The following is a 21374-nucleotide window of genomic DNA, read 5'->3' as shown; positions in this document are numbered from 1 at the left end:
TAGAATTCGGATTCCTCTGAAATATTGGCAAAAGGCTCCAAGGGTTCGGCGGCGGGAGTGGGGCGGGGGAGACGGATCTCCCCAGCCTGCACCCACCCCTTCCCACCTCGCCTCCCAAATGACAGCCTGGTGCTGCCTCTGCCTGATTTGGCCTTGGTTTCAGCCAAGCAGCTGATGCAGCCGAGGCCCCGTTTGCAGGACCCACTGGCAAAGTGCACGCTGCAGAAAGAAGGAAGAAATTTTTTAAAAGCAGCTCTGGGGAGGTTTCTCATTCTTAAAAAAAAAAAAAGAGAGAGAGAGAGAAAAAAGATTTTTTTAAAAAAATTTTTAACCGAATATTTTCAAAATTTGATCCGTCCCAGCCCCTCCCTGCACGTCCACCAAATTGCCTTTTTTTTTTTCTCCCTCGTCAAAGCATAAACTACAGAGTCACAGTCTCTAGATTTGGTGTAGCGCTTCCTGCCCCCGCCTCCCCTCCCCGCCCCGTGGTCGGTCCTCTATTGAAACACCTCGCCCAGGCTAGCGCACTGCGAGCTCGCATTTCCCCCCCTTGCTCGGAATGGTGTCACGGGAGGCTGCAGCCCCGCTCCGCTTCCAAAGGGTGAGTTTAAAACGCTGTTCGTATTTATACTTTCATGGCCTCCGAACCCTCCTTCTTGGTCTTCTCCTTCCGAAAGCCTGATGTCTATGATTTTGCATGCGGCATGCTTGGCCAGAGGGAAAGAGCCGCCTCGTATTTTCCTTACCGTCAGCCGCGCTGGTCGTAAGTTCAAGCTTTGAAAGGGCATTTTATCCTGATTTTCGACCCTGGTTTTAAAAAAAAGTCAGCATCTCTCGGGCTATGTACATTATTTTTCATTTTAGTCAAACTGTTTTGCCCAAAGCTTCCAAGAGTTTTCTGTGATAGACACGCGGTGGTTGTGTTCAGGTATGTATCTATGTCCACGGATTCTGCGTATGTGTGTGTATGAATATATTCTATTTACATGGACTCTGAATTCTGTGACCTAAGGAAGCTTCGAGAGCGAGGGAGTACCCTGCCAGCCACCTGTTTGGTGCCTTTTGGTCATGAACCTGGAGCAGAAATTGCCTGTCATTCTCGTTTTGCTTTGCTTTGTCTCAAGAAGGAACAATTTGTGGCGCTCCTCTCAATCCCTGAGACCCTAACTTGTGATGTTTACCGTTTAAATCCACGGGTTAGGCTCTTGGGAGCTGCGAGTCGTGCCTTGGCATCCTGGACCTTTGGTGGAACTTTTTTCTTTAAAGCAAAAACAAAAGAAAAGAAAGTTTTCTGAAGTGATTGAGTGCACCTCTGAGGTTTGCATTGTTAGATGCGGTCAGGTGACCAGAAAGTGGCAGCTCCTGGATTTCTGTTCAAGTAGGTATACATACATTCTGTTAGAGGAGCGCGTTGGCTGCTCTGTGTGTGTGTGTGTGTGTGTCAGTACCGGTGCCCGAGGCTTGTGGAACTCCTCTCCCATGGTCTGTTTCTTGAGAGCAACACGCAGTACTATCAGAGCGTAACAAGAACAGCTCAGTACCTGGTGCTTGACCTCAGAACATATTAGCTGAAGTCCCAGCATGCCCCGTGCCTCCAACTTTTAAACTCAACAGTTAATCTTAAAATTGTGTCCAATTAAAATGGGCATGTGGACATGTTACACATTCAGTACTCACATGTATGTGTCATATATGGCTAGACAGCGAACACGCAGACACAGATGGGGGGCAAACCAGTAGTTTAGGCTAAAAGATTAATAGGCTAAAAATTCTTCTCTTGCTAGTCTACGCGGAGGATGAAATTTACGGTGTTCATAAAGATTCAATTTGTATTACTTTGCAAGATTTTAAAAAAATAAGAGGAGCGATGTAGCCTCCTTGCTGGGCATCTGTTTTAAAATGTTATACACCGCAAGTTTAAAAGCAATAGGGATTGGAAATATATTTTCTAAATACGTAAATGGAAAGAAATAACAAGGGCACACATACATATGCAGTTATTGTATCTTTGGGAGTAATCAGTGCCCATTATTCTTCATATAAAGATTGGAAAAAATTTATCAGGATTTAAATTCAATCTAGCAAAGTTATTTATAATGCCAAACTGTATGTTTAAAATAATCTTCTCTTACGGTAATTGTTTACCTAGTTTGCAGTTTTCTGAAAACGTAACTTTTCGTGACAGAATAATTTTAGTGATTAAGATCTGTCTCATAGTTGAAGAAGAGAAGCAGGAACTTACCTTTCCTTTGTTGCGAAAAATTCCAATATACAATTTTATTTAAACCGTTTGGTATCCTTGAGCCAACATTTATCTTCTATTTTTGGAAAAGACCTAAATCAGTCCTGACTTCAAATGCTTTCTTCCTTTAAAGACTATATTGGCTGTAACCTCATTTTATACGTGTAGTCGAAGGTTAAGGAAACTGTTCTTTTCCTGTGTGTTTTTTTTTTAAGTGTTTATTGCAATTTCAGTCAATGACTCCAAATCGTAGTGAAGAAACCATTTTGTATCAGAAAACTGATTCGAGAAAATGAACCATGCAACAATTGAACCATGCCTTTTGTTGAAACCTCTTGTGTAGTCGTACTATTTAAATATTACTTTCCAGCCTTTGGTAGCCTGGATATGCTTCAGAGAAGAGTTACTTGATTTTCAAGTGATCCTTTGGTTTCCGTACAATGGATTAATGATTTTTCCCCATCTTAGCGGGTGTGTGTGCATAGGTATTTGGAAATTGTGGAAAGGAGTCTATTTAACTTATGGATATATGTTATCACATGATTCATATCAACTGTTTGCAAAACATTTGGTGCTTTACTAAGTCAAAATGTATCTGCCATTAATTCTATGAAAATGTATGCCCGCGCCAATAAAAACATGCTGGATATCATTCTTCTGCGATTTTGAAGGGTAACAGGATAGTAATTTAATACAAGTGATACAGTTTGTATTCCAAGGCACTCTTTCGGTTTTTCACATGTTTTCAGGTGGATTGCTCATGCCCTGAGGTTGCTACCACCACTGATCACACGGGCATTTGGGGAGTGCACAACGGCACACGGGATTTTTGTATTTCAGCGGGGGACTGCTCCAGTGTTAAGGGCAGGTTTCTCAACACCCCTTCTTCCTCACGGAGCCCATCAGCGAAGTTCAGTGAAATGAATAACATAATTGGTGGTTGGTTCAATCACTACCAGTCTAGACTAGCCCAGACGCATCAATTAGAGAGCGCTGTCTTTTAAAGGGGGAACGCAACCGAAACAAGCAGGGCATTATTGATACTGATCTTTAAAAGTGCAAATCCAGCTTGGCAGATTAAAAAAAAAAAAAAATAAGGCGGGGAATTGGGGTGGGGGCGGTTTGCGTTGCGGGAAGAAAAGAAAAAGACGTGAACTGGAGCTTTCGGACACAGAAGGACAGGAAGCTTGAGAGAAAAGGCGTGGATAATGAGTGCAAGGCAATGCAGCACCTCCTTGGAACACACAGTTACAATTCAGTTCACAAGGCATACTGGTTCACCATATTTTTAACTAGATTCTCCCCCTCCTCCTTTCCTTTTTTTTTTTTTTTTTTTTTTTTTGCCTCTGTTTCCAAAGAAGTTCCAGCTCAAACCCAATTCTGTTGGAAATTTAACAGCTCTAGGAAGCTCCACTGAGAAGAAAGCCAAGTAATACGAACCAGCCAAAACTCCTTTTGCAACATTTTTCCCCCAAAAGAAAAACACAGAAGATGTTTATTTTTGAGTCTCTAATTCTACTTAAAAAAAAAAAAAAATCAACAGGACTAATGAACAGTGCTCATTTTAAATCCAGCACCTGGGAGCTAATTTTATGGGCAAGACACCTTTAGGTAAACAGTTTTCTGTCGAATACAGTAAAATGATGAAGAACGTAACAAAAGGCTTTGGTAATTTGGAAGAGGGGGGTGGTTTTTGATGGAGAAAAAACAGATGATTTAGAAAGCGTTAGGAACACATCAAGCCCCAGGGAAAGAAAATGTTTGATTGGTATTAATTAAAACACTGCTAATATATTCTAATAAAATCAAATTTAACATTCTAAACTAATCCGCTTGGTATGTCAAAGGAAAAGAAAAGTATTATCTTATTTGCATCTCTGCCATCCAAATGCATTTGCTCATTCAGCAGAATTAATTTTTATCACCAGCCTGTTTAATCTCCTCACAGATTTAGTCAAACTTATTCTTTCAAACTAAAAAGGATCGGGGTTGCGGGGGGGGCGTGGAATCCATGGAAGGTGTTGGGAAGACTAGTGACTGTATTTAGTACTGGCTTTATATATTACCATGTCCTTTTCTCATTTGCTGTAGTGGGTGTGGAGGAACCTGTGAGACTGAGGGGGGGTGATGGATGATTAATTTTCCTCTTTCTCTTCTACCTACTGGGTTATTTGGCAATTTCAGTTGCCAGATTATTTGAGTGGCATTTATTTACATGACTGATGTTGCCCTGTTGATTAATATCTCATTTATTTCTAATTTCAGAATCTATTTTATTACAAATGCCTTATGCCCAAAACAACAACAACAACAACAACAAAAACCGCTCTCATGCCACATACCAATCGCTTCTTCTCAATTATTTGCAACTATGGTCCCTCTAAGAGAAAGTGGGGAGGTGAACGTGAATTTTTTCTTTTTCACTAAGAACTGAATTCTTTGTTTCAATTTTTCAAGCCAAAATTTCTACAGAAGAATGTATATTTTCTGAAATGGCGAGTTTCACGCCCTTTATTGTTAAACTCTCAAAATGGGTAAAACTGTCCCCAAATGACATCATAGCCAAAATGTTTCTCCCTCATTAGTCTCTCATGACTATGATATCATATGTAAATATGTGCCCAACACAAAAAATGGATGGGCCAGAGATATTGAGGGCCACATTTGTGTATTTCACAAGTGTGGGGTTCTGCCCAGTCTCAAGGAGATGCAAAGCCTCAGACTACAGTCCTGACGAACTGCCTTCTTTGCTTCATTGCCTTTTTCAGTTCTTCAACATAAAAGAGCAGTCGCAGTTCGGTTTCACATGTATTGTTCTATAATCCAGGCAATAAATGCTAATTAGTAATGCTCAAGGATCCGACCATTCAGAGTAATTATCATAATTTACTTCTTCCTTGTTAAAGACATTCCTTGCTGATTAAAAAAAAAAAAAAAAAATTAAATCACTTCCCCATTGCACCGCAGTGGAAATGCACTGGAGAGATGTCCAAGGTGTAGTAATATCGTTCCGGCCGCCTTCGAAGTCACCGATATGTGCCTCTTAGCTTATCCCAAATGGAATGGCAACTTAATTTCTAAAAAGAGATTCATGTAAATGCATAAAGTTTTGCATGTGCACCAGGAATGCATGATTTTTATTTTACAAACCCCAAGGCTCCTCCTTCCCGGCTCACCCCCTTTCTAAAACCACTTACTGAGCAGAACAAAGGAAACTGCTAACTAGAGAGGCATCATTAAGTGTGAACAGCAGTAGCATGATAAAGTATGTGATATGACAACATATTTCATTGCACAAAAGTGCAGATAATTAAATAATTCAATAGTAACCCTGACTAATTAGCAAAAAGATCTTTAAGGAGGAATCAAGAAAATGGATCCAATCCACTTGAATAATATGCCCCATTCTCCCAGGTCACAAATATATATTTGGTTATTTGATAATGGATTGATTCATACAGAAGGATGAGGACAAAAGCCTGTTCCTCAAAATGGAGCTTGGATCTGGCATCCTCTTTGGGACAAATTAATCCTGTGTTCTAGAAGAGCAGAATTTAATGTAGAGCTCTCTGTTTTCAGTTAAAGGTGTAATCCTCCGTTCGGTTGCACATTTCTCTTTTATCAGGTGTTCTAAAAATTCGTCAACCCCTTCGCTTTTCATATCATTGCCTCAGAATATGTGTATGAAGCCGCCTCCACATTTTCTAATAAGGATCGTGTTTTAAGTTTGCTTCTTGCTTGACGCAAATAAGGATCCTATGCACAGAATGCATAGGATAAATAGCCATGCTGAATATTATATTTGGTGGAATCGCCCCCCCTCCCCTGCCTAATCTATCAAGGTAATATTCCCGGTTTCATTGTTCATTGGTCCTTTCAGGGAGAGTTTCGGCTTTTACTTGAGGGTTGTAAGCACATTAGAGGAATAATTCCCTCTGGATACTATAGAGAGGGAGCCACCTGCAAAATGTTGATGCTGTTATTGAAATCTCAAGTGGAATCAGCTTTCAAAAAATTAGATATTAGATGCATCCGATATAATTTGCAATGTGTAATTATACTAATGTGCACAGAGTTGTGTGTTGCTTTACATGTTGCCTACTTGAGATTTTTTTTTTTTCCCCCATGGGCATTTCTCATCATTTGAAATGGCTCCTGAGTAGAATGTTCTTAAAATCATCTTTCAAAAAAAAGTCCTTGCTAATTAATATAAGAACATAAGAGCTCTACGGTCTGTGCTGTCATGCAAGAATGAATGAACATGTGTGACCCAGATATTGGAAAGTAATGATCTCTAAGAATGTTGTCATTGTGGACCCTTGAATTAGTTGTAAAATATTGCCTGCTCTTGATGGATTTAGTCTTCATTCAGACTTTGGACAATTGGTGAAGCAATGGAGAATATTAGAGTAGTAAATCTTATTCATAAGAAATCCATTTCCTTTACCGGGATGAGATAAAATGCCAGGGAAATGGCTTTAGGCAGAGATCATTTTAACTTAATCAAAGTAACCAAAATCGTAACAGTAATGAACAACTTATTTTCCATTTTTTCCCCCATTTTGCATGGTGCATGCTGAATCACTGAAACTCTGCTAACTTAGGTCATTTACACACTAACATCAACTTCCCTTTTGGTGTCTCGACATGGTGTTCCATTGGACTGAAGACCCCCTCCCCACCAAGGAGCCGGAAAAACCCAGGCAGTGAAACAGTGAGTTGATTGGTCAGCCTGGTGTTTGGCACTTGCTATATGCCCAGTAGGTGAAGAGGCTCTTGATGCAAATTTGGAGAATCATTACCATCAGATCACAGAAGGACCCTGAGCTGGGCTACGCAAGGGTCCCAATTTACGCTTTACGCTTATACTTTGGGGAGACAAAGGATTTCAAGGGAGGCTCATGTTGAGATGATACAAGATATTACTCATTCCAATTAAGTAGGCAGAGGCCCCAAAGAATCCTGATTTGTTAAACATTGAACTCATAATAGACAGCAAAATACGGTGGTTCATATTTTTCTACTATTTACTCTGCAAAATATATTTTAATGATGGGGCCCATGTTTAAAAAAGGGGCATTTTGCATGGGCTGTATCCCAAAGCAATGCATTGCTTTACCTTTCATTTGCTCATGTACGCAAGGACTTTCCATCATGACGCTACCCACAGGGGTCAGCAGAAAATTGTGCACGGCGTCCTTCCTGACTCCAAGAACAGTATAATTTATTCACAAATGAGTCTTACCCATGTGTATCAAGAGCTCCACGCCCCACCTTCCCAATCCGTGTTCACAAAATATGGTTCTAAAACCTGTAAGATACATTTTTAATTTCTCACCCAGGATCAGGTGTCGCACGCTCGATCAGAACAGAAAAATACCCGTTAACCATATGTAACACTGGGCTATTGATTAGGTTTTAGAAAACAAATACACCTGCCATCCAGAGACCCATCTTCAATATATTCCAAGTGTTTAGGGCGGATCTGTGATATGGGGTAGTATATCCTTTTGGCTGTGCCTAACTCATTATGCTTCTTCATTGTGCTGGCATAATGAAGAGGCTGACAATAAAGGCTTTAGTTAAATTAAAATCCACCTGCAAAGTATATCTCATTCATAACAACTTCCGTAGAATAAAAGAAACATTAATACAGCTCTCTCCAAATATCCTTTCCTGCACAATGAGTGGGTTGGATTAGTTGGTCTCTAAATGTTTTTACAGCTTTAAGAATTTTTGAAGCTACTCTCAAATACAGAAATAGAAGAACAACTCCAAGACCCTTGAATCCAAAGTCCGTTTGTACCAACAGTTGTCTTTCAAGGTTATATTTGACTCCACCTCCAGGTGCCTTATTTACTAACGTATTTTGCCTTGCTGCTAAAACAGTAAAGGCTGAAGTTCATTTTCAGGAAGGGCAGTGACAAAAAAGAGGAACAGCTGAAGAATGAAAAAAGCTACACAGTGGGAGAAGGAAATTCTTGATCTGACTTCTAAGCCCATGTCCTTCAGCATTAATGCAGAAGAAACCCAGACAAGCACCTGCCTTTCTATTTTAAGACCATATTCTTTGGTCCTTCTGCCTTCATTTAATTTCTTACAGCATGGTTTTGTTTTACCCCATTGGGTTGACGCCTTGGAGTTCCACGTTTCCCTTTCCACTCGATTCATCTGAATCATGTTAATATTCCCTTCAAAACTCTCAATAGTCACATTAACCCACCACGCTTCCCAAATTAAATCTTAACATGCTCAAAACCTCCTGAAAATTGCCCTGCCCTATTTTCCAGAGCCACTCCGAATGTATAATCTCTCCTTGAATTAAGCAAGCCTGCTCTTCCTGGCTTCCAAGTCTCTGAATGAGCCCGCACCCTGCTTTCCTCCCTGCATGCTCTGTCTCGGCCACATGTGCCTTTCAGAAACCTTTCTCTTCTCTCTTGCTTTCTTTCCTTCCATCCACCTGCATTCTGTCTTCCTTCTTCCCTTCCTTCCTTGTTCCATTTCTCCCTTCCTCCCTCTCTTTTGTTCTTCCTTTCCTTCTTTCTTCCACGGGGCACAATGAGTCATGCTCTGAGCCAGGCACTAGACCTATAAAGCCAAATACAAGAAACTGACATTAATTCCTAACAATTCCAGTGACTTCACTCGCCTCTGCATTGCTAAGCCCTTCTGTCCCCACAATCATTTTATTTTGCTTTTAGTCTTCGGAGTTCTTTGAATTTGTCCCTAATGTCCTGCGTTCTTTTGTCGTTCTTCCTCCATGTCCTATTTCAGTAAGTTGTCTGTTGGATAAACCTGAAGCTTCTCTTATGGAGCGTTTCCTCCCGGAGGGATTAGCGTGGGGCGCTCGCACACTCAAGCAGTGTTGTGGCTTGACTGCTCCTCCAGCGACGTGAACAGTGAGAGAGCGCTACATTTTTGTGGTGATGTCGCATTTCGTGTGTACTTAGAAATAGCACGCCCCCCCCCCCGAGGATCCTCATGTTTACTTATTTCTACCAAAGAGTCAATGTGATAACTTTTCTGTGACATGTTCTGTTATTTTTTTAGTTGTGTTGACGTTCCTTTCAGCTGGTCCTCTAGCCCCCGTCCTCAGGAAGGTCTCCCCAGTGAAGGGACGTAAACGGCACTGGACACAGCTATACTGGGGGATGCTCAAGCCAACTATGAAGTTGAAACAAAGGAAATGATCACCTGAAGACACCTCTTCTGCTAAGCATCACCCCCAAAGGATGCAATTTCAGGCAATAGAGCTCCCAGAATACGAGGCAATCTTTTCAAGAAACAGAAAAAACTTCCCAGTGACATCTAGATTTCTAAGGAGCCAAGGACTTCCCCTTCCTCATGTGTATTCCTCTGTTTGTGTTTTAATTCAGTGGGACACTCATTTCTAAAATATCTCCCCGGTATGGATATGCTTATTAATGCACCAATTTTTAAAATAGAAAATTGCACAAATGTGTTCATGTTTTAAGGAACAAAATTAATGCTATAAGTAGGTTGATTTCTAGCCCACAGACGGTTTGATCTGAAGAGTGACTTAAAGGAATATAAAGTACTTTTGAAATAACAAGGTAGTCAGAGGCAACCCAAAGGCTAAAATAACGGTGGAAACTCATAAGGCAGCTGAAAAATACCACCGTATCCCACCTGACACCAACCAATTAATTATTCTTTTAATCAAGCAAGATAGGTTCCAAAGACATGGTCATTACTTCTAAAGAGTGTAAATCCAGTTCTACAGTGATACATAAACTTTTGAAAAGATCGTAACAAATCAGGTCTATAGATGTTAAGACCACAACGAAACAAAAGATATAAAGAAAGAGCTTGGAGGAAGTCACCATTATCTGGCAAAACTAGTCTGTTTAGGGAACAGAGTTCCCAAAGGAGGAAAATAAAAGATGAATCTTAAAGAATGTTGAAGATTTAGGCGCACCTGTCTGCTCAGTTGGTAGAGCGGGTGACTCTTAATCTCAGGATTGTGAGTGTAAGCCCCACATTGGGCATGGAGCCTATTTACAAAAAAGAAGAAGAAGAAGAAGAATATTAAAGATTCAGATAAATGGAAAGGAAAGAAAAAAATAGAATCCTTTAAATGAATGCAATATTATGAGCAAAGCCATAGAAGAAGGAATCTATGTGGTGAGTTTAGGGAATTATGACTATACATGTCTAGTTGACTTTCAGTGCCAGTGTAAATATGCATATACAGTAAGGACTTCACACCACACCTCCTCTCTCTCACCCTGAGTGTCACCTAGAATCATCATCAGATTTATTTACCATTAAAGCAAGTGACAGTGATTGGTGGTAATATGAGAACTTATGATTTTTCTGTTAACTCAATAATAGTTGGTATTTTTGGAGTTCTTACTGTATGTTAAGCATTTTACGTATGAACTCACTTAAGCCTGCAACTCAGAACAACCCTGCAAAATAGGTATTATTATCCTTGTTTAAAAGATAAGGTTTAAGGAGGTCAAGTAACTAGCCAAACTGCCATATACAGGGTTCTCATTCAGAACAGTGATTGCAAAACTCATGATCTAAAGCACTGAGTCACAATATTGTGATCAATGTTGCAGTATTACCACTTGAATATTACTTGATCGTTTTTTATGGTAAACAAATAGCTACATTATTCAGTTATCCTGTCAGTTTTTTCCAGTTTTCTGCTCAAATCATGTTAGAATGATGGAAAGAATTTTCATGATAGAAAATTGAAAGAATTGGAAAATAGAGCTTATTGGCACTTCTGGCTTTTGTTTTGGCTTTTACTTTTTTTTTTTTTTTTTTTTTTTTACTAGATGTTAAGTAAATTGTTCTTTGTGTTCTGCAGAAAATCTCAAATTCTTGAGAATTATCAAGGGGGGGGCACTTAAAGGTCATCTGTTGTGATGTGCTTTTCTACAGATGACAGATCAAAGTTAGAGCGACTTACAGAAGATCACACATTTGCGTTTGGCAGGGCTAAACCAGAAACCAGGCTGTCCAGTTTCCTCTCAGAGGCTCTTAAAGTATGCCACGCTGCCTAAATGAAGGATGAACTTGAGTTTGATCAAGGAAAGCATTCTCTCTGGGTGATAAAGGAGCACCGCACTTAGTAGATTACTTCAATTTTGCATCTCTTTGGCTTCCCACCTCAACATGAAAAAAAGCCAGTTATGAACTAGCATCTTTTGACGTAGCAACTGTCAATGATCCATCCCCAGAGAACATTAATGGCTCAAGTTATGTGTATAATGTCTTCAATGATATCCTTAAGTTATTTGGAATTCTTAGCTCACCTAAACAAACCAGATCTTCTAATGAGCATTTTCTTACCCAATTTCATGCACAGTATGTATTCCTAAGTGCTTCCGCATGAATATTTATACGTGACTGTTTCAATAGTCCTTATGTTTTTGAAAAATATCGATGGTTATTTGCTATTTTAATCCTCACTTATCCTTGTAACTAACTCAAGGATACTTCAGCCCTAAAAAGCTAGAATTGAGGAAATATCACTCTTCTCTACCAGCTCTTTTGCATTTAGTTGGCATTTAGTAATGATTAATAAAGTGGTCAGCTGAATAACACAGAGGTTCAGTGGGCAATTCCATCTTGAAGGGGTCAGTTAAGCTGGGTCTACTTAAGGACAAACATGTAGGTGTTTGGAAGTACCTGCATATTTGACTGTTGTAAATTTCCACGTAAAAATCTGGCATTGTCTGACATAGACCTTGTGGCTTGGGTCATCCTGTTTTCAAAATGATGATTATTGGACACATCTCGCACAGTTCTCATTAAGTGAGTTCATAAATAAGCAGGTTTGTTTGTTTGTTTGTTTGTTTTTAAAGAGTAGCCAAGCACAAGATGTGACTTTGTTGACATTTTATGAGACTTTGTCATTTGTCCCTTGAATCCCCAATAAAAACAATGTTGTATCAACTGTGAACCTGTGTTGATTTCTTGGAAGAGCATGCTCTCATAATTTCCTTTCACTAGTGTATATCAAAGCTAATTCCAGAATCCATGAGGAGCAGTTGGTCTGATGTAATGGGAAAAACTTAAATTTAGAGACCATTTCTAACAATCTTATATTGCCCTTTTAAGAAGTGGCACTCACTATCCCCTACCCAGGTCAGAAAGCAAGGGGTGGTCCTTCTCTTTTCTCCTTCCAACTGTCAGAAAAATCAATTCGATTTTTCCCTTCTGTTTGCAAATACATCTGCTTCTCTTCATCTTTCATGCAACTGTTAAGTCACCCCTCATTTCTCACCTGGACTATTGAGTCATGCTTCCAGTTTTTCCCTCCACACTGCTAAGCAGCAGCCACAGGGAAATCTCTCTAAACCACAAACATGATCATATCATTCCACAGTTTCAAACTTTTCATCTGTTTCCCATTAACCTTGAAATATTGCGACACCTAAAGTCCTTCATATCCTGGATCCTGGCCCCCAACATCTCTGTCTGGACTCCTCAGGTGCCTGTCTCCCACTGCTTTTCTAGGTTCTTGCCATACCTCTTTGCCATTTTTTAATGCCCTCCTTCCCTTCTGGCCTTTCTCACATACCTAAACCATCTGCTTAGTACTCTTTCCACTGCCCTTCCAGATGCCATGTCTTGGTCTTTGGGTCTCATTCTGGAAGTCACTTCACCTTGGAAATTTCTACCCTGATTCATCACTACCCCTCCCTAGGATGGGCTTCCTCACATAGGAGCTTTCCTAGCATTCTGTGCTTACTTCATATTAGCATTTATCACCCAAATTATGATCATGATATCAGTCTCCCCCAGGGCAATGTGAAATTCTAGATCTGCCTTGTTGGGTAGGGGAGATACTTGCCACAGGTGACTACTGCAATTTAAATTCACTAATATTGAAGAAAATTAAAAATTTGGTTTTTCGGTTGCACTGACCATCTCTCAAGGGCTCAATAGTCAGATGTGACTAGTGGTCACTCCTTTGAACAGCACACATATAGAAAACTCTATCATCGATTAAGTTCTATTGGATAATACTGTTCTGAAAGGCAAGTATACTGTTTTGTTTGTCATTTCATGCCCTAGATTTGAATCCTATCTAAACTGGAATCCTGTCTAAAATGTGTCATCTGACCACAGAGAAAAAAAAATTAAGTGAGTGACTATTTTTTTTTCAATTTTCCCAAGGATGATATATAATGAAAACTATACTATATGCATAGGAAGGAAATTAATTCATTACATGGTAAGACGCCCAGGACAGAGAGGTTTAATTCTGGTATAAAACCCTCATGGAGAAAGTCTAAAACAGGCTGTCATAGTGTGTGTAGTGCAATGTAAGCACTTCATAATTATCTGCCGAATGAATGAATGACACATCTGGATTCTTAGGCATTTCATTTTACTCATTTTCACTTAGATGTGTGGAGTCATGTCGAAGACACGTCTTTCGATTCCAAAGGGCCTCTTCTCTGGAGGATGTGGTGATAGTTTCCTCACTTTCATCTCAAGGATAGTTGAATTGTATCAGTGCAATAGGATTACCCATTCGTTCACTTTCCTTCATTGTTTACACTAGCAACCAGTAGCAGAGAATTGAGTCACTATTCAGTGACTAAGATCAAAGTGAAAATGATCAAAGTAAATACCATTTTTGATAAGCCCTATTTCTTTTAGGAATTGGCCAAAGTGCACTAAAAATGTTGATCATTCCCTGAGCACCTATTATGTCCCAGAGGTTTTGTTAGGTCCTAAGGATACAGGAAGCAACGAGATGGACACAATTTCTGTGTTCGTAATGAAACAGTCATATTATTTCAGTTCCTCTCCCTGTCTTGTACCTAAAGCAGGAGTTCTCAATATTGGTTTCATATTGTAATTACCTGGGGAGTTTAAAAAATATGGACACCTGAGCCTTTCATCAAAGGTCTCTAATTTAACTGGTGTGGCATATGGCCTAGGAACTGGGATTCTCTTAAAGTTCCCCACATGATTGTAAGGTGCAGCCAAAGTTGAGAAGTGTTAATTTATGAGGACAAAATCTTGGGATGAGCTCAAAGATTAAGAACTTTGGGTATTGATGACTGATAGCCTATTCAAATCGAAAAGAGAAACTTTAAAAATCATCTAATGTAGCTACATTCTATTCATTAGTCCTAAGAATATAAGCTAGTACTTAAGAATCACAAAGGTGTCTGGGTCAAACAGGCAGTTCATGAGTGAGATAAGACCTGACCCTGGGTTTCTGACTCTAACACCATGCTCTTTTTGCTCCACTAAGCTGTCTCAGGGAAATAGAAAATATAATTATCTTCAAGTCAAGGGACAGCCAATGTCTACTGTGGTCATGCCTTTTTAAAGCAAGAACTGATTTTGGACCAATTTGAATCCTATGTACTCAAATTTTCTTGCCCATCAAATGTGAGCACTATAGATTTATTTTTTTAGAGTACAACTTCTTTTTTGGGAATACACACACACACATTTATTTATTTATATTTGTATTTATAAAGAGAGAACTCAGGTTCCCAGGGGCCTTAACCACAGTCTTACAAATTCAAAAAAATCAATATGCGTGTGTTCAAGTCCATACACACTAAGAAGGATATTTTGCCTTTAAACTTGAACTCCTGAACAGCAAAAATGATAGTAGGAGGAGACAATAAGAGTGCATCGTGCTCTCACGTTCTCTGTCCCCACCCACCTTGTTACAGGACACTCCATTGAGTTTAACATTTCACAGCATAGGTAAAAATCTCCAGTCTGGCCCCATGAGAAAAGCTGACTCTGAAAAATATCTATCATTAAAAAAATATATATTACCCCTTTTCGCAAGCACCACTCCCTATTTGCAGATGCTGTTCATAGATCACGAGAATCCAGGAACCAGAGTCCACTCTTCTCCGTCCATACAAGACCATGTAATGCAAAAGTGTCTTTCCTTTTTTTAAGGTATCAGAATAAAACTCATGTTCACATGGTTCCTTCGAAACATATTTCAGTGTTTGAGAGCCTACACAGTTGGGAAATTCTGTTTTATTTCGATCCCAAATCCCTCACGCTATAGTTTAATCCCATTTTCTGTTGTTCCCTGTGGAGAGAAAGAACAGCTGGTCTCCATTCTCTCTAAACTCAATCCCTTCAAGTCCTTAAAGACACCTACCTCCCAGCCTTCTCTTCTCTGGAATAAATAATAACAGCTCCCATCAGGAAAACGTCTCTCTTGCAGTGTGCGTATTTGCTGCCATATCACATATATTCATGCTTATCACATAATGTTCATAACCAAAACAAGCCAAGGCCAAGAGCAAAAACAAGCAAATGTAACATTGTTTTCATGAATGAAGTTACAGATCCAATAGATGCTGAATACATAGCTGTGAATGATAATCTTCCAATAATTATGTGCCAAAATTATCATAATTTCTTTTAGGAAGTATTGGCAATCTGTTGCTTTTGGAGAGGTGAATTAAAAATTCGACAATTAGGTTTCAATTTCTTTTATGCAAGTTCTCCCCATGCCCTACAATGGAATCTTCCATTCAGCATTCCACAGCAGGAGCCGCCATGGCTTTGACAAAAATAGATACAGTATTGGAACATTCAGTCAATGGAGTAATCCAATTGTCTGAACATTCTTTTCTGCTTTGTCATTTACATTTTAATAAATCCCAGAATATGTCAAGCTGTATCGAGTTGTACCAAGTGTAGCTAATAACATGCAGTTACCAGATGCAATGAGGAAATCATAACATGCAAGCCCTGAGACACATCAACACTTGGTTTGTGTATATTTTTAGGTTCCGACGTTTTAAATAGGGATACTCTGAAAAATTTAAAAAAAAATAGATATTTAGCTAAATCCTTGCTATTATCAACATTTTGTTAGTATATCCAGTTTTCATAAAGGAAGCTGTGGGAAGGGGATGCTACACTAAATTGATCTAGGAATGCTGGCATCTTGTCAACCACAAGGATGACACCGGATAGCAAGCGAAATGTAGAATGTTAAATGATCTTATGACCATTTTTCTCCAATTCGCTGTGTCCCCATTCAGGAGGCTCAGAAAATCACATTTTAAAGTCACTTGGCATTGGACAATGCCAAGATTTCTGGCAAACCGTCCTGGAAAAGACTGTGTGTGTGTGTGTGTGTGTGTGTGTGTGTGTTGGGGGGTGTGATTATTATTACCTACTATGTATAACTTGCCCTGTGCATATATTAACCACCAAGTATTTCAACACTTTGAGAAATTTGCTATCTGGTTTGAAACGGAGCCCCCTGAATTTCACAACGTGGCAGAGCTCCAAGGATAGTGGAGTGAGTCTCAGCAGGTTGGTGACCCCTTGACAGGTGTGCGTCTGGAGAGGAGAGTTCCTCAAGGATCACAGGGATGCTGTCTCAGGCTCCACACTCAGTGCAGAGTCCACTTGAGATTCTCTCTCTCCCTCTTTCTTTCCCTCTGCCCCTTGCCCCTGCTTGCACGCTCTAAATAAATATCTTTTAAAAAATCACATGGGACATGAGGCTAAAATTCAACTCTGGTTGTACCCTCTGTACCTAGTTATCTGAGTCACTTGTGTTAGCACATCACAAAACTCACCTGAGGCTTCTTCTTTCAAACTTCTGATTATTATCATTACTATTATTGAGATATTGAGGCTTCTTCTTTCAAACTTCTGATTATTATCATTACTATTATTGATACTAAGTAAGGACCAGGGTTATATCTTGATATTGGGTAAATCTGACTAGTGTTAAACTTGTAATAAACCCAAGGATTAAAAAGACCCTTTTGGTTTTTGCTGATGCATAGAGCAATTTCGGGGCTTGCCACAGAGATTGTGAGCAGTACCCCAATATTACTATATGGGGTCAATATCACATTGAGGAGAACGATATCAAAGCTCAGAGCAGTGCAATGATGAAAACAAAAGTGCAATGAAGAAATACACTTGGTGTTGTAATCCACAAATGAGGTTATCAGCATTTCCCGATTTCCAAAGTTTTCTCTTACTATACCCACGATGTGAGAACTGATAGCTTTAGTGGGAAAAGTATGACCTAGCCAATAGCAGAATGCTCACAATATCTTGAAGACCTCTAGAGAACGATCCTTTGCAACTTCCCCATACATTTAGAATATGAGCGAACACTTGTTCTCCCTCATAAAGTACTATCATGATTATAGAATAATGGGTTATAGCTTTGGATAACACTTGATGAACTTGAATTTATCAACCCATGATCTCAGTCAACATTAGGGAGAATTTTAGAAGGCATGCCAGATAGAGAAGGTCAAAAGACAGAGCCGACAGGTTTATTTTCATGAATAAAGTTTCTATCTTCCAGGTCTAACTCCATCAATAATTATTTCCTTCAAAATTTCTATGGATAAGTTGGCTCTTCTGTAAAATGAGCAATACGGTCATTGACTCATTCTTGTTTTACAAAGATCTTGAAAGTAAATGTGGCAAAATGTTTTAAGAAGTCCTTCCTATTTTCAATATTATCTCCTTGTCTTTAACTTTTGACATTTTAATTATCGTGTGTCTTGGTGTCTTGCTGAGGGTCTCTTTGATTCCATATTATTTGAAGCTCTCTGGTCTTCCTAGATCTGGATCTTGGTTTCCTTCCAGAAACTTACATTTTCAAGTACATACAGGCATACCCATTTCAGGTATATTCATTTCAGAGATTTTAGGTACATTTTCGGCTATTATTTTCTCAAACATGATTTCTGCCCCTTCCGCCTTCTCTTCTTCTTCTGGAACCCCTCTAATGAGAATATTAGTCCATTCAATGTTGTCCCATTGGCCCCTTAAGCTATCTTTACCTTTTTTCCTTCTTTTTTTCTTTTTGCTGCTCTGATTGGGTAAGTTCCACTGCCTTGTCTTTGAGTTGACTGATTCTTTCTTCTGCTTTCTCCAGTCTGTTATTAAAACCCCTCTCATCAGTTTGGTTATGTATTTTCAGTTCTGCAAGCTCTATTTGGTACTTTCCTATATTTTTCATCTCTATGGAAGTTTTCATTGTGTTTATCCATTCTTCTCTTTGGTTTAGTGGGCATCTTTATGACCAATACTTTGAACTCTTTATTGGGTGAATTACTTATCTCCATTTCATTAAGGTTTTTTTTTTCCTGAGGTTTTATCTTGTTCTTTCATTTGAAACATATTTCTGTTTCTTTGTTTTGCTTGACTCCCTGTGCTGTTTTCTCTGCAGTAGATGAAACAACCACCTCCCAGTCTTGAAGGAGTGGCCTCACGTAGGAGGTGAAACTTGTTGTTCAACACTGCCCAAGCTTTTTGTTGTCTGTCCAAATTTTGTGCTTGTCCAGTACCCTATTATATTTTTAATAGCTCCAAAGGCCTCCTTTACAGAAAGACTGGGGAGAGACAGGCAGCGTGCCCCAGTCTTCTGTTTGCACAGTGCCTGGGATGGCATTCTGCCAAGAAACATCTCTGACTGCCACAGTCCCAAAGGACTTAGGAATGCAAATCCTCTTGGCCATCAGAGCCAGGCAATCAAGATTACATCCCATTGGCTTTTAACTACCCAAGTTAATAGAGAAGAGCAGGGATGCAGATGTTGTAAAAAAATTAGTATAGTTTATAGGATGCACTTATGCTTTTGCTTTGACCAAATTTCCTTTTGGATTCTAGATCTGTAAACTTTCAATGATAAAGAATCCAAAGGACAATGTAGTCCATCTTTTGCTTAAATTATCCCTGTAGGTCTATAGCAAACTACTTTGTGGGTTAGCAATTCCACCTGTGGACAACTTGGATCATTTAAGTAATTTTTCCTTATATTGAATCACAGGAGGCTTTTCCATCATTTTTTCTTTAAAAAAACATTTTATTTATTTATTTGACAGAGAGAGTGATAACAAGTAGGCATAGAGGCAGGCAGAGAGAGAGAGGGAGAAGCAGGCTCCCTGTTGGGCAGAGAGCCTGATGTGGGGCTCGATCCCAGGATCCTGAGATCATGACCTGAGCCAAAGGCAGAGGCTTAACCCACTGAGCCACCCAGGCGTCCCCTTTTCCATCATTCTTAGTTTTACCCATGGATCACAGAGTTTAAATCTGATTCTCTTCTACTATCTTCTACAGATACCTAAAGGAAGAAATTCTATACTTTCCAGAATCTCCTTTTCTCTAGGCTACCTGGCTCTAGCACCTTCTAGCATGTTCTAACGCCCCTCCCACCCACCTAAGATAGTGGCATTATTTCAAACGCCTTCATCATTCTTATTAGTCTCTACACTACACTCCCATTTGTCTATTTGACCTTTAAAATGTGCCACTCAGAATTGAATGCGATTTTCTAGATGAGTACTGATAAAAGGAGAGCTGAACGTGATGATCACTTTTTTAAAAAGATTTTATTCATTTATTTATCAGAGAGAAAGAGAGAGAGAGAGAGAGAGCACACAAGCAGAGGGAGCAGCAGGCAGAAGGAAAAGCAGGCTCCCCACTGAGCAACAAACCCAATGTGAGACTTAATCCCAGGACCCTGGGATCATGACCTAAGCCAAAGGCAGATGCTTAACCAACTGAACCACCCAGGAGTCCCTTGTGATCACTCTTTGAAAAGGATTTTCCCCCCAAGTAATAGATTTCTATGAATAAAGCTTCATATTAATCTTCCTGGCAACCATTTAGCAGTGTTGACCCATATCATCTTACTCTCTATTAAAACACGTCTATTTTATACATGCTGCTGTCAAACACCATTTTTCTCATCCTTAGATGTAGCCCATTATTCTGTCTCCTAGTATCTTTTTCTGATCTCAATTAAGATATTTGATATATCAGATATTTCTCCCAAAGTCATCTTGCTCACATATTTGACTCAAACTTCCCCAGAGGAGATCTTGGGAAGCCTTGTAGAGTGACTTGTGGAAGTTAGGATCCCAAATGTCATCTCCCAAAAGTATCAGTCTAGTAATTGTCAAAGAAAGAAGTGAGTTAATCTGGCACATTTTAAGCATTTTTTTGGTTTGGTCTCATATTTATATTATTACATTTACATGTTTTTCTTAATGACTACTGATACTGAGAAATAGCCGTCTAGATAAATGATGAATAACAAGGGGATTGGGATCCATATTGTGCGTCCGGCAATCAAAAGAGGGACATTCCATATGTGAAGAACTGAGATCACTAATGCATGTGTTGATGTTTTAAGTAACTGAGTTTTCTTCTTTCTTGCTCTGTTTGGGTTGATAAATAACCTTCTTTGAAAAAAGAGCTTTCCAGTAAAAGGAATTGGAAATCTTTTGTCTGTAGTCCATAAGGATATTAATATGCCCACTCATTTCTGCACTTAACTATCGCACATAAAATAAAATAAAATAAAATAAAATAAAATAAAATAAAATAAAAGTAAATGTGTCCCAAAAAAGAACTTGTTTCCTCACTGTAGTAACAATTCCTTGTAAGAGGACAGGGAATTACATAAGGGGAATATGGGCTGGCACCTATTCAGGAGTTTGGTTACCAAAGCGCCTAAAGATACATAACAAGGCATTTCAACTCAATTCAGATTGTTAAAATGAATTGAAATTCATGATAAAGCAGCTCCACAGTCTGGCCCCAGAGGACAGAATTCTTAGCAAGGCTCCACTGTACTGTGCTATCGGATGGTAATGCTATCCAGAAACAGTGAAAGTCCCCTTTTCATTCCTCCTCTCATTCCTTCTTTGCTGAAACTGGCAATTCTTGGTCTGTACCCCATTTTCTCTTGCTCTTTCCTTTTTTCTTTCCCCCTTCCTTTCTCCTCCAACTCTTCTCTCTTTCTTTTTCTTTCCTATTTTGTTGTTGTCATTATTGTTGGCATTTCTCTCTCTCTCTTTCTCAAACTGATTTTCGGAAAAGTTATGGCTCTTTCCACTAATTACGAACTACTCAAAAGCCGATGTTACTTCAGTTTTATGTGTGTACGTGGCTTTGTTTCTTATGCTACTGTTCTCTTGGGACTTCATCTTTGAATAAACCTAGGTTAAAATTCCATCTGAAGATACCACCACATATAGTTACCAGGGCTCTGAACATTCCTTGAAAGAAAAAAAAAAAGAAAAGAAAAGAAAAGAAAGGAGAAAAGAGCCCTCTCCAGATGGCTTCTGTGCTATCTGTCCCCTGAGATGCTTTCTCA

General features: G+C 39.3%; 1 protein-coding gene across 1 annotated transcript in view; it reads left to right on the top strand.

Moving 5' to 3' along the window:
* Nucleotides 1–12182, top strand: part of BLID (BH3-like motif containing, cell death inducer) — a 75332-nt gene extending 63150 nt beyond the window's left edge. Inside the window, 2 exon segments of the mRNA XM_059170920.1 lie at nt 416–601; nt 9293–12182. The gene's annotated coding sequence lies outside the window, so the exon portion shown is untranslated.
* Nucleotides 12183–21374: the final 9192 nt, after the last annotated feature.

The sequence above is a fragment of the Mustela lutreola genome, chromosome 1 (genome assembly GCF_030435805.1).
Source record: "Mustela lutreola isolate mMusLut2 chromosome 1, mMusLut2.pri, whole genome shotgun sequence".
Classification (NCBI taxonomy): domain Eukaryota; kingdom Metazoa; phylum Chordata; class Mammalia; order Carnivora; family Mustelidae; genus Mustela; species Mustela lutreola.
The sequence above is the reverse complement of the archived record's forward strand: the minus strand, read 5'-3'. Positions and strand labels throughout refer to the sequence as shown.